General features: G+C 49.0%; 1 protein-coding gene across 1 annotated transcript in view; it reads left to right on the forward strand.

Moving 5' to 3' along the window:
* The first annotated feature begins 12,610 nt into the window (after positions 1 to 12,610).
* Positions 12,611 to 16,271, forward strand: part of IGFN1 (immunoglobulin like and fibronectin type III domain containing 1) — a 41,304-nt gene continuing 37,643 nt past the window's right edge. Inside the window, exon 1 of the mRNA XM_036398573.2 lies at positions 12,611 to 12,786. The gene's annotated coding sequence lies outside the window, so the exon portion shown is untranslated. The remainder of the gene's footprint in view (positions 12,787 to 16,271) is intronic.

Here is a 16,271-nt window from a genome sequence, read left to right on the forward strand (position 1 = left end):
GAGGGCTGGCTGGCAGGACATTATTAGCAGCTTGTTTGTACTCTGAGCAGGCTGCCCTGGCCCTCAAGCCCTTCTTTTCTTTGGGCAAGTCCTGCAGGGCAGTAGTGCCCACCTACCCCCCATTAGTGCCAGCCCCTTGGAGATCCTGCTCAGGTCACCCAAACAGCCAAGCCTCAGCTGTGAAGGCTGTGGGCAGTGCGGGAGCATTCCAGCAGGGAAGGTGTGTTTATGCTTCCCCTGAGACTGAATCACAGAATCATTTAGGTTGAAAAAGACCTTTGAGATCATTGAGCCCAAGCTGTGCCCAACCCCCACCTTGTCACCCAGCCCAGAGCACTGAGTGCCACATCCAGTTGTTCCTAGGGCTGGGGACTTCAAAGCTCCCTCGGCAGCCCCTTGCAATATTTAATAACCCTTTCTGTGAAGAAATTCCTCCTAATGTCCAACCTTCCCTGGCACACCTTGAGCCTTTTTTCCTGAGCATGCTGAAGCTGCAGAGGCTCTGAGGCCTGACTGGACAGGGGTGGCCTCAGCAGGACCTGTCCCCATCAGAGCTGGTTGAGCTTGTGTGATCCGCAGGATTGAAGGGACAGTACACACCCAGTGCTGTGTCCTGAACCCCTCTTGCAGGGCAATGTCTGCCCGTCCCAAGCACCCCTCTCTGTGTAATCATTGAGGCCCTGGCAGCAGAGGCAGGGCAGTGCTGCAGCCAGGCTCAGCTTTCCTGCTCCAAACCAGGGCCTGTGCCAGTGCTGATGGACAGACAGGGAGGGGACGTGAGGGAGCAGAGGGGAGGGTGTGTGTACCCCTTCCCCACAGCTTCTCCCACTCAGAAGGTGTTTATCCTAGTGACAAGTGCTATGGGCCTTTCATAACTGCTGCATTAGCAGAGGATCAAGTGGCACTTAATGGGAGCAGTCTGCCTCATAAAGTGTGATGGGAAAGGTCACCAAGGTCGAGGGGGAAACATTTTCAGTAGGCTGACACAAGCCTTGGCTTCTGCCTGACAACAGGTGCCAGTTTGCTGGGCTGCCCTCCCCTCCTGCACTGCTGCTGCCCCGTCCCCTCCCGTGTGCTGGCTCCAGGCTCTGCAGCGGCACCAGGAGTGTCTGTGAGCTCTGTGTGTGGCACACAGGGAACAAACCTCCTGCAGAATGCAGGGAAAAGGGGATCTCAGGCCACTGCCTGGCTTCTGAGCTAGGGAAAAAAGGGAGTCGAGGGTGTGGTGCTTCCTTGTGAAGCTGCTCCAAACCAGGTGGGTAGGTTGAGCACTTCACTTTGAAAGGAATGAAAGGGATCTGTTTTTATAAACAAACTGTGGGTAAAGCTAGATACTGAGAGATGAAAGAAGCGATGGGAGGAACAATAAATCCCATAGAAAAAGAAAATGGGGGGGTATACTTTAGAAGGGAGTCTATATGAGGCAATTCACCTCTCAAGTACCTCAGCCAATGGGGAAAGAGAGAGGGAAATGCAGCTGGGAAATTAGGAGGCTGTGCCCTCTGAAAATTTGAGAGACCCCGGGGGAAATGTGCCATGGCCTCTCCCTTTATTTGAATAAGGTTACAGGACTCCTCTGTCTCCATTTTGGACATAAACCTCTAGTGGTTTTGGATTAATTTTCCTGACAATTTAGTGCCACAATAAAGAGCTTCACTCCTTAAGGCCACTGGTTTTGCTGGGGTTTGTCTCTCCCTGTGCTGGACTTCTGTTGGGTTTGCTGAAATGGGGTTGCTGGGTCTCAGCCAATCTACAGTTTGAACATCCCCAGTTTGCCCAGGCCAGATGAAATCTTATTGCTGCTCCTGGCAAGCCTGTCCCTGCAGTCAGACATGTATTGATGGCTTTGCAAGTCTTCTTGCCCCCCTCTCTCTTTGGTGTCCCATCTGTCTTACACAGTTTCATTTGGGACAATGCAGGGTATTCAGTCCAGGCCAAGTTGCTGATGACAAGCTAATTAAAGACCAAGCAAGGGAGGAGCAGCCTAATGAGGGAGAAGTGGGAGGAAGGGCAGTTTGCCAGGACTGTGCTGGGAGACTCTGGCTCAGTGGAACTGTGTGCTGTAATTGATGGGTCAGGGGAGGCCCTCCTCACACAGACTGTAGGACACAGGAACAGAGACCTGCTTCAATGGCCTGTTCTGGGAGACTGGGATGGGCTCACACCTTCCCAGCTCCAGGGTTTCCTCTACAGGGTCAATCCTTAGCTTTAACATGGAGTTAATTGTCCTACACTGTTGAAAATAGGAGACCCGGAGAGCACATTATGGCCATGTCAGTGCAAACAAAAAGCCAGGAGCAGGAGTGGCATCTTCTAAGGACCAGCAGTACTCAGGCTGGGGGTCCTGTGACCATGAGTCACAGGATCTCAAAATCATTTATGCCAAAAAGACCTCCAAGATCATCCAGTACAACCATTAACACAGCACTGCACAAGCCACCACTAACCCACATCCCTAAGCTCCACATCCACTTCTTTTCTGGATACTTCCAGGGATGGTGACTCCACCACTGCCCAGGGAGGTGTGCCAGGGCTTGATCACCCTCTCAGTGAAGAAATTTTTCCTAATATTCAATTTAAGCAGGCCCTGGCCAGCTCCCTTCCTGCAGTCCCATGAAGGAAATGGGCCATGAAAGAGAGGTGGATTCTGGCACTGGCAGGAATAGAGGCTCTGCTGGAAGATTTCATTTGGAATGGGCATGCTGGGAACACAGGGGTTACTCCCAGTACTCACAGGAAGCCAGCACAAACAGCCAAATGCTGCAGGTGGTGATGGGGCTGTGTCAGCACAGCACTGGTCTTAGCACCTCACCCTGGGTCCCCCTCACCTGCTTCATCCAGAGTAATCAAAGCAAGGCAATTCCTCACCTCTGGGGAATGATGGAGTGTGAGAAAACATCATTTATGAACATGAAGTGACTTTTATTTGGCTTGCTTTCTGCTGTTTCCATGCTGAATTTCCTTTCTGAACGGTGGCACTGAGACTTTGATTCACAACCAAATTATTCAGTGCATCTCACCAAACATGGGGAAAGGACTGAGAGCTTCTGTAGCTCCAAAAAGGACTGTGGACTGTAGAATGGTTGTGTCTTGGGTGTTTTCTTCTGAAATTTGAAGAAAGATTTTTTTAGCCTTTGCTTCAGGAATGCTCATTTCTCAAGTGAAATGATGCAAGAGCTCTGCGTTTCCCAGCTCCTCAGGAAAGCATGGAGACTTTTGCTGCAGCAGACTGCTCCTAACCATAAGGCATGGCCCAAAGGCTGTTGTAGCAGCTGTGTTTGGCACAGGCTCTGCCAGGGATCTGTTTGCAGGGAGAGCTCTGTCCTTGAGGCCAAGTGCCCAGGGCAGTCAGTGGGTGCAGCCACCTGCACTGCCCTCCCTGCGCCTGAGACCTCTCCTCACAGCTTCTAAAATTCCTCTCACCACGGGGGGGCATTTCCTTATTATCAACACCTGCTTGGACATGCAGAAGCACTGACCCCTTCCAGAGCCACTGGGACTGAAAGCTTTGGGGCATAACTCTGTGGAGGTGTTAAAGCTGGCTGTGAGTAATTTATGGTGCAGGGTGCTGGGGCAGGAGCTCTGCTGTCAGCTGGGTGTACAGGGGGAGGAGGGGACACTCCCTGGTCACAGCTTCCCACATTCTCCAACACAAGTCAGCAGAGACAGAAACCCCAGGAAACTGTGGTGATTCTGAGGCCCCAGAGCCCCCAGCACGTCCCATGAAATGCTGTCAGAGGCACCCACACACAAATGATGGAAGAACCATCACAGCAGAGAACAGACACACACAAAAGGTGTATTTCTGTTTGAATTAAACACTCATCTGGGATTTCTGTCTAAAGGACATGGAGGTCTTACAGTGGGTAAGAACTGGGACCTCCTGTTCCAAGGGCTTCTCTGGCAGGGTGTTGGCAGCCTATAAGCCTGCTGTGACACTGCCTTGTTCACCCAGATGTGTGCACTGGGGTATCCAGAGCTCTCCCCATGGCCCTGCTGCTGGGCTGGGACGTGGGGGCCATCGTGCTGTGCACACAGTTCACTGTAGGCTGGCAATTGAAAGAGAATGTCCAAGGGTCAGGACAACAAATTGCCAAAATAGCTGTATAGCAAGTCACCCCCAACTGGCATTTACTGCAGCCAAGAGTTTCTGACCTCAATGTCTCCTGGCCATTTGTCCTCCCAGATCTCCTGACCTTAGAAAAGGCCTCTGAATTTGAGTGGCAGAAAGCTGTGACACCAAGTTCCCATTATAAAATAAATCTATGATAACTCTGTCAGATATTCCACCTTGTTATTCCAGCCAGGAGGCTGGGCTAACCACATCTGGTGGTTAAAAGTCTCCTGATATTCCTCTTTATGGACAGGTATTTTCTTTGTCCTTCTCTTACCTTGTGTCCCCTTTTGTTATTTACCTTTGTAAGATATTTAATATTTTTTATCACCCTTTTCTCTTTTGTTGGGCTGAACAAAGTAACCTTACTCACTCTATTTTAATACAACTTGCCCTCCACTACCTGAGCAGCCTATGGTGCCACCTCCACCTGCTTGAGAAACTTGGTTTTTAACTGTGTTTCCTGGATTGTGGTGGAGGCCTCAGAAATTGGATATTTCCCTAACAGCATTACTTACCAGCTTGTGCTGGAATTGCACATGGAGTTTTCCATCCACACTCTCATGGTGATTTACATTCCTGTGTCCTCTGCTCTCCAGTCATCTTTGTCATCACCATTTTTGCCATCATTATGATTTAAAATGGAGGCTTCACATATTCTCACTCTCTCAGCGCTCCAGAGTCAGTGCTGCAGAGTCAGCCCTTTTTTTTTTGGTCTAGATTTTTTTCACTGCTTGTCTTAAGGAATATGTGCTGTCCTGCCTAGGTTGATATTTGTCAATTCTTACTTAATCACTTAACCAGGCTTTGCAAACAGACCAGGTTGGAAAAGGCATGAAAGCTGGCAAAACATCTCTTCTCAGACTCATCAGGACAAAAAACATGACACAGTCTTGTAGGTGTGAAGAAGATGTGAAAGGAGTACCTTGGGGGAACCAAGGTCATAGTAGAAATAAAAATAACTTATTATTTTTTTCCATCTGTGTTTGGTGTGGAGGTCCCTATGCTTGGGTCTCTTATTTGTGAATGTCTCCACTTAAGTCAGTCTCAGAGTGAAGCCTCAGGAAGCTATGGAATGTAGAAATGAAGGAAACCAGCAGTTTTCAACAGAGATATGAAAATGGACCAGAGAGAGGAAAATCTGCCCCAGTTCAGGGATGAAACACCTGAACTGCAGTCTTATACTTAAAGTTGACTTTGCACTGTAACGAAAAACTTGAGGATCAGAGCCAGGCCCCTGAATGTAGCAATAGACCAAATTCTCTGGCAAGAATGGCATCTTCAGAGCACCTGTACAAGGTCAAAGGAACCTGATCACTCATGGTTTCCTCCCCACTGAACACAGATGAAACAACATGGATCTTCTCGGAGCACACCCAAATGTGCTCCTTTCATAAGCCAGGACTCCCCAGTTATTAATAATAGCTGATATCAGACTGCAGCATGACACCAATTCCTCACAGGGCCTTAATGACAGACTTTCTGGTAAGCAAAATCATTAGAAGGGAAATGTTGCCAGGAATCCTAAATCCCTGACTCTGGCATGCTGAGGTTTAGAAGCTTCCATCTCCAAACTGCCTTATGGGATGTGATTTGTCAGGATGGTTTTCAGCTCAGGAGTTCTCCTTCCTGCAGTGCTTGCCCTTCTTCATGTCCTGCCTTTGCAGACAGGCACTGTCACTCCAACCTTCACCTTGAGCTCTCTTGTATTAACTTTTGTTGCCTCCTTTTAGCCCTTTATCCATTTCCACACATTTAACAAAGCAAGTTTCTGCAGTTTTGCCTTGGTACTTGTACACAGAAACTTCACTATCTCATGTTCACTGCTCAAAATTAGCACAACCATTCCACCTGGACAGGAGATGTTCTTGGGTGGGTGCCACTTGAAGATGAACCTGTTCTATGTGCCCATCATAAAGTTCTGCACACTGGGCTAAATCCACAGACATGTGGCCAGGAGAGCAAGGGCGGTCACAGAGGGGACAAAGGGACAAACTCTTCTTTGTGCTTCCAAATTGCCATAGGCAATGGCCACAAGTTCCATCTCAAGAGGTTCAGGTTGGGCACTAGGAAAAGGCCTCTCCAGGAAGCTGCTGCAGGCTTAGGACTGGTCACAAGAGAGGGAGAATCTCCATCCTTGTGAGAGTTTGGGGTGTTTGCTGAGACTCAGTGGAAAAGCCTTGGCTGCTCCAATCTGGTGTTCCAGCTAGTCCTGCCCTGAGTGGGAGGATGGACTGGGGACCTCCAGAGCCCCTGGTCACTGCCACCTCCATGGTTCAGTGACTATCAGCTGCATCCCTCTGTCACCTGCCAGGCCAGGTGTCTTTCAGGTTCACCAGGCCTGACCAGACTGCCAAGGACAGTGGTGGAGTCACCATCCCTGGAAGTGCCCGAAAAACATGCGGACACTTGGGAGTAGGGTGTAGTGGTGAACATGGCAATGCTGGGGAAATGTTGGACTCAATGATCTTTGAGGTGTTTAAACCTAAATGACTCCATGATTCTGTGACTGTGTGACTTTGCTTGACCCTGAGCCTTGTAGGAGTGCTCTGCCCTTGCATCTCTGGAAACAATGCTTAGGCCAATGGAAGGTGACAAATAATAAACCCTTTTTAAGAATTACAGCAGATAAATAAATCCTACAGGCCTCAGCTCCTCTGTGGAGACTCCCAGCTTTCCTGCCATCCTCTGACCAGCTTTGGGACTGGTGGATGGTTTGACTGATACACCACAGAGCTGAGGGTTAAAGAACCCTTAAGAAACGTTTAAGGAATTGCTAAAACCACTTGTGTTGAAAAGGGTCCCAATTCCTTGAGACTTATAAAGTTAAACTGGGGCCAATCTTCTCCTTTCCCCCTCTGGCTGAGCTCAGCAATCAGCTGACATAGTTAAGCTGACAGTCATTAGATTTATATGTCCTTTGCTTCTGGCATTCTGTCCTGTCTGCTGGAGCAGTGTGGGGCTGGTGACCTTTGTGGCATGTGGCAAGGCCAGTGAGTCTTGGCTTCTGCCGCAGACGGCTGTGGCTTGTTGTTTAAGGAAGTTTATTTCTCAAGGCTGTGGTCAGCAGTGAGCGATGCACTTGTGCTATATTTGCAGGCATACCTAGAGAGTCAGGAAGGAGGCCAGAACCATTCCAGAGAAGACAAACTGCAGATCTCAATGTCCTTATCAATGAGGTGTATATTCATAAGCTGCAAAGGAGATACAAATTGTCCAACAGAATAAATAAAGAGGGAGAACAGGGACATGAAAGGCACCTGGAGTATCAGATAGTCACTTAGAAGATGATGGATAAATGGGAAAATCCTACACCAGGAAGAGAAAGCTGGATTTTTAGTGTAGATATATCAGAGAAAGAGCTAAAATTGTGCTTTGAAAGACAAACATGCACAAAGCCCAGAAATTTTGTCTTCATATACCTGCAGAAGGTAAGCAGCAGCAGTTAATGGTTTGTTGGATTGCTCCCTGCTTTTTAGAGCTCCTTAGAGTTTTCCTCTGGGTTGCTGAGAACCTTGTTCTCTGTTGGATTGACCTTCCTGCACCGGCAGCTTGCTCTCTGCTCTGCTGCCAGCTTGGAGTGGGATCCAAGTCCCTCAATATTGCCATGAAAGGGGTGGGAAGGGTGGCCAGGAGAGCATCTCACCAGTGCATTCCTGCTTCCAGCAAGGATTGGGCAACTGTCAGTGTGACCCAGCTGGCCTGAGGAGCCAGGAGGAGTCCAGACTGGTAGTGGAACTGAGGAGTACAGGTCAGCTGGTGTGGGTGATAAACATGTGAGGCTTCTCTCCTTCTCATCTCTACTGAGGGCTGCCTGGACAGCTCAGCCCCTCTGTGGTCACTGTGGTGAAAGAAACTTTGCTCTGGTTAGGCCTTCAAACTGGAACTCACTGTGTGCAAAGAGAGGAGTGAGTGGTGAATGTAAAATGAGAGATGTCTAAAAAATAAGCTGAATGAAGCTGAAGAGCTCATGAATGAGAGCATGAGCCATTCACTGTCATGGTCACACACAGCCCTGAGCCACCTGGGACACTCAGTCTGTCAGTCCAAGAGATTGACAAGGACATACTGGATTTGGAAATGCTCAAACTATGAGCAATTTGCTTGCCCTTTAGTTTGCCCCAGAGCAGCAGCCCAGGTCTCTCTCAATGCAGGGTTAATCGGGGCCTTTGCGTGGGTCTGGTTTCCTCCTGCTCAGCTCCTGGCGCTGGCATTGTCTGCCCCAGCCACCCTTCCCAGAACACAGATCTCCCTCATCCATCACAGTTCTGACACAGGATCCCTCTCTGACACCCACCCCTCCTTTCCTCCCTTCTCCCAGTCTGACCAGGATGGATCAGCACCCCTGACATTATCCTGCTCCTTTCAATGATCCATCCATCCATCTATCCATTCCCCATCCATCCATCACCTGAAAAGTGACCTGATCACTTGTCCCTCCCCAGCCCAGAGGCATCAAAGGAGGGGAAGGTGGTTTATTTTAACACAGAATGTTTTCATTCACTCAGGATCAAATACAGGTACCCCTGAGCACCAGGATGTATCCCAGTGGTTTTTCCAGCATGCAGGCACCAAGAGATGTGCATTCAGATGAACCCAGTGATGTTAGAGAAGGCTCCAGGTACTCAGTACCTCTTAGGTCTGGATGCTTCAAACTGAGGTCACTTGAAAAATGAAGTTTTGCATCTTCAGGAGCCTTGAAGTGGCTTCATTTTCTCCCACTGCCTGGGCCAGGCCACATGGCCATCTGACCATGATCTTCCTGGGCATCTCCAGTTCTGGGCTTGCCTCCTCCCTGGGGCAGAGAAATAACTGTCAGGAGACTCCTGTGGTTGGGTTCACATCTGGTTCAGCTTCACAGCATAGCCCCAGCAAGGAACTACTTTGGCAGAGACTTCTGAGATCTTCCTTGCTGTAACTTTGATCCTAAACTGAAGCATTGCTGCCTGTGACACTTTCAGCATTAGTGTGAAAGCAGGGTAGAAGCTGCACCTGCAGGGATGAGCCTGGATAAGGACTTTTGTGCTGGAGAGCATTGATCAATTCACTGCATATGCACAGGAATCAAATTAAATTCCTTGGGAAAAGTCTTGCAATGGTTTTGAAAGTTAAGACAGTGGGATCTCATAGATTCTTTCTAGAGACTGAGAAAAAGTGTCATTTGGATTTCTCAGAAGAACAGAAACTCCCAACAAAAAAAGGACTTTCCTCTTCAGTTCCAAACTAGGGAATGGCACGTTCATGAAATGGTACAGTTTTTCCTGTCACATGCTGGGGAGTGAGAGAAGAGGGAGGTAAATCCCTGTTTGCTTGACTGTCTGTCCATTGCTGGGTGCCTTCCCTGCCTGCTCCCTGCCTCTTCCCAGGGCTCTGCTCCTGCCCTTCCCTGCAGCCATGGCAGGGTGGGCACATGGGCACACCAGTGTTCCTGAGAGTATAGACTGGCAGAGGGGATAGAGAGACTATCCAGGCCTGGAAACCAGCAGGAGAGCAGAACCACCACAGGGGCAGGAGAGTTTACGGAGAGTGGGAGGGGAGGGAGCTGAGTTTGAAGTGTGGTGCTGAGAGCCCCAGTTGTGCAAGACTTGGGTGAGATGATGTGTCACAGAAATGTTCTCCTGGAATCCAGGGATAGGGCTATGAGGGCACTAATTAGGGCCTAATCATCCTGAGCAACCTCACTAGGGGTCCCTTCCTACACTTCTGCCCGTGGCCAAGGGGCTCTGCTTAAACTCAGGCCTGAGCCTTCACCCCCTTCCTGTGCTTTGCTGCAGTTGCACCAGTTTTCAGGCTTTCCTGAATTGTTTGGCCTTCCCAGGCTGACCTTGGACCCAACTTTTTCCCTGGCCTTTGATGATCACAGGACCATTGAGGGGGACAGTTGATGGAGCCTGTCACCATTCCCTCTCTGCTCACCCCCTTCAGGTGCTGGGTTGAGTTTACCTGGTCAGTAAAGGTTCCTGTCCTGCCCCTGCTGGGGCTGCTCCTTCCACCAGGGAACAGCTCCCCAACACCCAGCCCTCACAGTAACTTCTCTGCCTCACAGGTCTCCCAGCCCTTGGTCCAAGGCTGTAGGACACCTGGGAGAGGAGTTTGGCTCATTTCTGTGTTTTGTCCTCATTTAATGGAGAAGTGAGGGGGTTTTGTGCCCTCAGTGCAACTTCTAAAAGACAATTTAATGGCTGCATTCAAACATAAAAGGGGAGAGGGCCAGGGCTGGCTGAGTCAACAGTGTTTGAGCATAATACCCTATGGGAGAGTAACAGAATCTGTCTGTGTCGTAAATAACACTGAATGGCTTATTTTGGCAAAGAATTTTCATTCCTGACAAATGCCATTTTGAGACAACCAATAACCACCTCCTGATTTGGGATGAAATTAGAATTTGAATGGTCAGGTCAGGTCAGATGCAGTGTTGGTGGGTTTCCAGTGGAGATTCTATGTCTGATAGGAAATAATCTTTATGAGGCTGTCAGAGGCAAGGGAATACTCAGGCTTACAAATCCTTGCACAGTTTTATTGGGAATGCCCATGTCAGAGGATTGCTAAGTAAAGCACATTACATAAGACTGCCCTTTGGGGTGCTAAGGTCTCATAACTGGGACATATTTTCAAGTCTATCAGAATGATTTCAGCATCTCCTGAGTTGTCAGTACTTCTCTGTTTTTTTGAAGCAGATGTTTTTTCTCTTCTACCACATTAAATGGGATCTTTTGTGTTGTGCCAACTGTAAAGGTGCATAAAGGTTTGTAAATGTGATCCTTTGGGATGTGTCACTTGCACTTTCTGGCTTAAATCTGTTCCAGTAGAAGCTCAGCAATTTGTGCCCCAGCTCTCTCCTCCACAGGAAAGATGTTTGGCTATGGAGGGGCAAGGTAGGAAACTCTGAGCAGATTTCAGCTGGCTTCTGTGGTATCAAGGGACTGAGAATCTGAACTCAAAAATCTGTTTAATCTAAAGTAAAAATTAGGGAATTATATTCTCATTTGGAAAGTACATTAAAGTACAGGCAAACCTGCTATCCTCCTGGTTCATCTTCCTGCCTTGGCTGCTCCTTTATACGAGCCCTTTTTGAGGTACAGTTACATCCAGGGCACAACAGGCCCATTGCCTGCTGTGGGGACATTGCTTTCACTGGGTAGAAGCAAAACCTTTGGAAATGATGTTTGCTTTAGGTCCTTGCCTCTCGTGTGGGCTAAGGCTGGTGTGGTTCCAGGCAGGTCTCATGGGACAGGGGTTTGCCCACCTTGTAGGCTGGAAGAGCTCCGGGTACAGCCTCTCCCACAGGCACATTGGCTTCCTTGAAGAGGACAAGACAGAGAAAGTTGAGCTTTATCCCAATCTGCTTTTTAGAAGCACTGATGAGCTCATGTGTACCAGGAAGTATTGGTCTCTGAAATGACTGTGACTGGCATTCCCCCAGTATGTCCCTGTCCCTGAGATGGGCAATGGGGGCAAGGAAACACCTGGAACATCTGCAACCTGCAGCCCTTTGGGTGACCCTTGGTGCCCACTGCCCTCTGCAAGCTGAGGAAACTGTGCCTGTAACCTCTCCATTCCCTGCCTGGGGTCTTTTACTTTGAGCCTCTGTCTTGTTTTTCTCAAGACTTATCTCCCTCACTCCAGGTGACTCTGGATAAATTCTCACAGCAGAGAATTACTACTGCAAGTTTGCTGAGGTGTCTGATCTCCATTTCCACCCTGACCTTTTTGTTCTTAATTCCCTGTTAAAGCTGTTTTTATCCAAAGGTGTACAAAGGACTGTAGGTAACAGCAGCCGCTCTTGGCTGTGTAACAAGAGTGCAGACTCAGACTGCTCAGTGTACACTACAGATTCACATTAACACTATAAGATAAATTCACATTAACACTGTGAACTGCTGCTCTGAAGGGGTCTGTCCATCCCTTATAAATATGACTTTTCAAGGACTTATTTTTAAAAAAGAGTGTATGTGAAGAAGCCTCATCTTTAACCATGCTTGGCCACTGACTTTTATCTGAAATTCAATTTATCTGTTCTGTTAGGGACCCTACTTATTCCTGGAATGGGATTCAAACCAGCTGAACTCCAGTTCCCTTTAAAACATCGAGAGCCCTTCAGTTGTGTCAAAGTTTGTACCAAGTTGCTGTGAAGAGGAAACACAATCCACAGACAAAGCACCATCCCACTGACTTGTGAAATGCTGAAGAATTATGTTCATCTCAAATTTGCTCAGCACCATTACTGGAATGGACTGAAATAATAACAAATAGGAGGCAGGTGCCCGGGTGCCCATAAAAATCCCAATCCTCTGGATGTCTCGCAAGCTAACAGCCCTGTGACAGGCGGCCCCGCCCGCGGCGACACCGCGGGACAGCGGCGGGAGGGAGGCGGCACCGACGGGAGGCTGAGCAGGCTCCAGCCTGGCCCGGTCCGAGGGACCCGCACTGACCCCGGCCCGGCCCTGGTGCAGCTGCGGAGGGGACAGAACCCGGCTAGAGGGGACAAAGGGGACAACACTCGGCTAGAGGGGACAGAACCCGGCTAGAGGGGACAACACTCGGCTAGAGGGGACAGAACTCGGCCAGAGGGACAGCACTCGGCTAGAGGGGACAGCACTCGGCTAGAGGGACAGAACTCGGCTAGAGGGACAGAACTCGGCTAGAGGGGACAGCCAGGCTGAGAGCCGCAGGTGAGTGCTGGCACCTGCTCCGGACCCGGAGCCGTATTTGCTGCGAGCTGTGCTGCGTTTGAGCTCCGTGTGATCGAGGGCAGGGGAGGTGGGGGACACCCCACGGAGGGACAGACCCTGCATAGGGACAGACCCTGCGGAGGGTCAGACCCCGCACTGGGACAGACCCCGCACAGGGACAGACCCTGCGGAGGGTGAGACCCTGCACAGGGACAGACCCTGCATAGGGACAGACCCGGCAGGGGGACAGACCCCGCACTGGGACAGACCCGGCAGGGGGACAGACCCCGCACAGGGACAGACCCTGCACAGGGACAGACCCTGCATAGGGACAGACCCCGCACAGGGACAGACCCGGCAGGGGGACAGACCCTGCACAGGGACAGACCCCGCACAGGGACAGACCCTGCGGAGGGGGACAGACCCTGCACAGGGACAGACCCTGCACTGGGACAGACCCTGCGGAGGGTGAGACCCTGCACTGGGACAGACCCAGCAGGGGGACAGACCCCGCACAGGGACAGACCCTGCACAGGGACAGACCCTGCGGAGGGACAGACCCGGCAGAGGGACAGACCCTGCACAGGGACAGACCCTGTAGAGGTGCAGACCCTGGGAGGTTCATTCCTGCAGAAAGGGGAGCTCAGTGACCCTTCTGTAAAACCACAGGATTCAAGGAACGAGTGGGGATGAAAGGAGAGAGATGCCCTCTCTTTCTCTGATTTTCTATATTTCCATGTTTTTCTGTATTTCTGGGGTTTTTTTCCCTGTAGTTCCGTTTTCTGGAGAGGGGTCCAAGAAACCTGATGTTCTCCCCTTGGTGCGGAGTGGACCGAGCTTAGCTTTAAGGTCCCTTCCAACCCAAATCATTCTATGATTTTATAATTCTGTGATTTTGATTATTTCTCCATTGGATGCTGGCATAATTTTCTGAGGAGAGAAGACAAAAGACTTTGTACGATTCAATGTGAATTAAGTAAAAGTTGTTTATTGTGCTTCTAAACATTGATTATATTTACTTCTCTTGGTTTATACAGTCACGTATTGTTTAATTGGTAGTTCTGTTTTGTCTATGCATCTTTGGATCAGTAGTTTTATTTTGGTTATGAGGTAAGCACGCATCTCTTTCTTAGTCTAATTGTTAGATGTGTTATTTTACTGGGGTTGACACCCTTATGTCTGTTAGTAATTTTTTTGTTTCTTTTTTCTTTTTGTAATACTAGCTTTTTTATCTATAAAGATGACTTCATTTTTTAGTTCCAGAAGGTTAGGCTGGTTCATTTAGTACATGTCTATTTTCTTGTACATATGCTCTTACAATTTTCTGGCTTAAGATGACATTTTCTTCTCATATTTTAGTGCTGGATAAGGAGAGTGTGACAGTGAACAAACTTCAGAAGGAATGGGGCAGCATTCCCAGAAATGTGAGTCCCTGGCACCTCTGTAGGTGCCAGACATTCACTGCCAGCACAGGTCAGGCACTACCAGGACAGTGTTGAGATTAATTCTGGTGTCCCACATAGACAACGGGAAGATGGCACATGCTGCGGCCTCTTGAGGTTCCAGAGATAATTTCTTACCATTTATTTCAGTGGGAAACTTCCCAGCACATCAGGGAATGAAACATTAAAACAGCTGGTCAGGCCAGGGTGGGGTTTGTTTCATCTGTTGCCACTTGCAGTCTGGGGCACAATAAATCCTGTAACAACATAAAGAACTCAGTGCTGGAGGGTTTGCTGTGCCTCTGGTTTGAAGCAGAGAGGGGGACAGAGATAAATCCTTCAATCCCTGGTTGCATTTTATTGTTTAATATGTTACATGCAGTGAGCTTTGTTAACCCTCTGACTGCCTAAGGGGTGGTGTCTGTGAGGTGCTCCCAACACACAGAGTTAATTTTAGCTGGAGAGGGACATTTAGCAAAACCCGAGGGCCATGTAAGGTCAAATGGAAGGTGTACAGGCACCTCTTGTTCTCTGCATTCATTAAAGCCCAGAGGGGCTTAAACCCTTGTTCTCTTCAGTGTCTCAAGGGGAATGGAAAGTCCTGGTGGAGGGATATGCCTGGTAATAAGTTGATGTTTAATCACATCTTTGGTGAGTCTTTATTAAATGTCTGTTGTCTGCTATTTTGTTTCGTGGATGGAAATGGTAAGTAAATCCCAGCCCCAAGACTGGGACATGCAAGGAAGATAGTCATGGGAGCAGCTATTACTGGGAAAAGTGGGAGTGTTGGGTTTATAGGCAACCAGGCTGCAACTATATCCTAGACTGCTAGCAAACCCCTTCAGTCAGTCATGGATGCAAACACTGGACCAGTGAGAAGAGAACTGAGCAAAAGAACAGAAGGAATTCTCAGTAGTGTGGGAATGAGGGAGCTGATTGCACTGTGAAAGCAGAGCACTGGTGCCTCTTGCTTTCATTTCCTTGGTTCTGAGCTCCTTGTGTTGTGTGAAGGTCCAGTGAACTGCAGTGGGTCTGACCCTGGCTCTGTGTGCACAGTGACAGCAGCCCTCAGCTTGCAGGTGACAGAGGGACATACTGGAACCTCAGGTGGGGAGGGAAAATCACCACATGTTCAAGCTTGAAACAAGTCCCTTCCATTTCTTCTGGACTCTACAACATGGATGAACTGGTGTTGAGGGAATGGAATGGGAATGGGCATCTCTCACTAAAAGAGCAGCAAGTACTCAGTAACTGGAACATCACATTTACTTAAATTCAAATGCTGTGGCTACGGAAGACTCACTGGGGCACTCACATGCATGGTGTGACTGTTCCTCATCGTGGTGTAGGACATTCTCCTGGGAAAACCAAAATGCCCTTCTGTCACCCAGCTGGCCCCTGGCCTGATCTGAACACACAATGTCCCTGTGCTCACACATGACCAGCATGACCAGCACTGCCAGACTCACCTGATTTGGTGTAGTGTGTTGGGTGGTTGGAGGGCTGCAGGTACCTGGAATCTTCCCTGAATGTGGGCCTTTATTCCATGCCCATTTTCTTGTATAGTTTTTATGGGATTCTCATTGCTGTTATGTGGACTTGGAACACAACCACTGAGTTTTGCACATCTTCACCCATTTCATATGTGAATATTTCTGTCCCAAACAAGCCTCCCTGCCACCAATGCCACCCTTAGAGCAGTCAGGACTGTCCACCAGGCTGCAGGGAAATGGGGTGTCTTGGCCTGGTTTTTGATCTTGGTCATTTCTTTATGAACTGAAAATCTAGACAGGGTCTTGGACCTACCAGGTCTTGGTTTGTTGAGTTCTTGCCCTTTCTGAGCCATGTGGGTGCCAAAGTCTGTAGGAAGAGCTGTGCCAGTTGTCACCGGTCGGAGCAGGAAGACTTGACACCAATTTTCCAAGAAGAGAATTACAGGGAAAACAGAACGTTGGAAGAGTCTTGTTTCCAGTTAAATCAGAGTTTTAAATTCAATCTGAAATAACTGTCCTTCAGCTGTTGCCTCTGGACATTTCTTCACTG

This window comes from Molothrus ater, chromosome 25 (assembly GCF_012460135.2).
Source record: "Molothrus ater isolate BHLD 08-10-18 breed brown headed cowbird chromosome 25, BPBGC_Mater_1.1, whole genome shotgun sequence".
Classification (NCBI taxonomy): Eukaryota; Metazoa; Chordata; class Aves; order Passeriformes; family Icteridae; genus Molothrus; species Molothrus ater.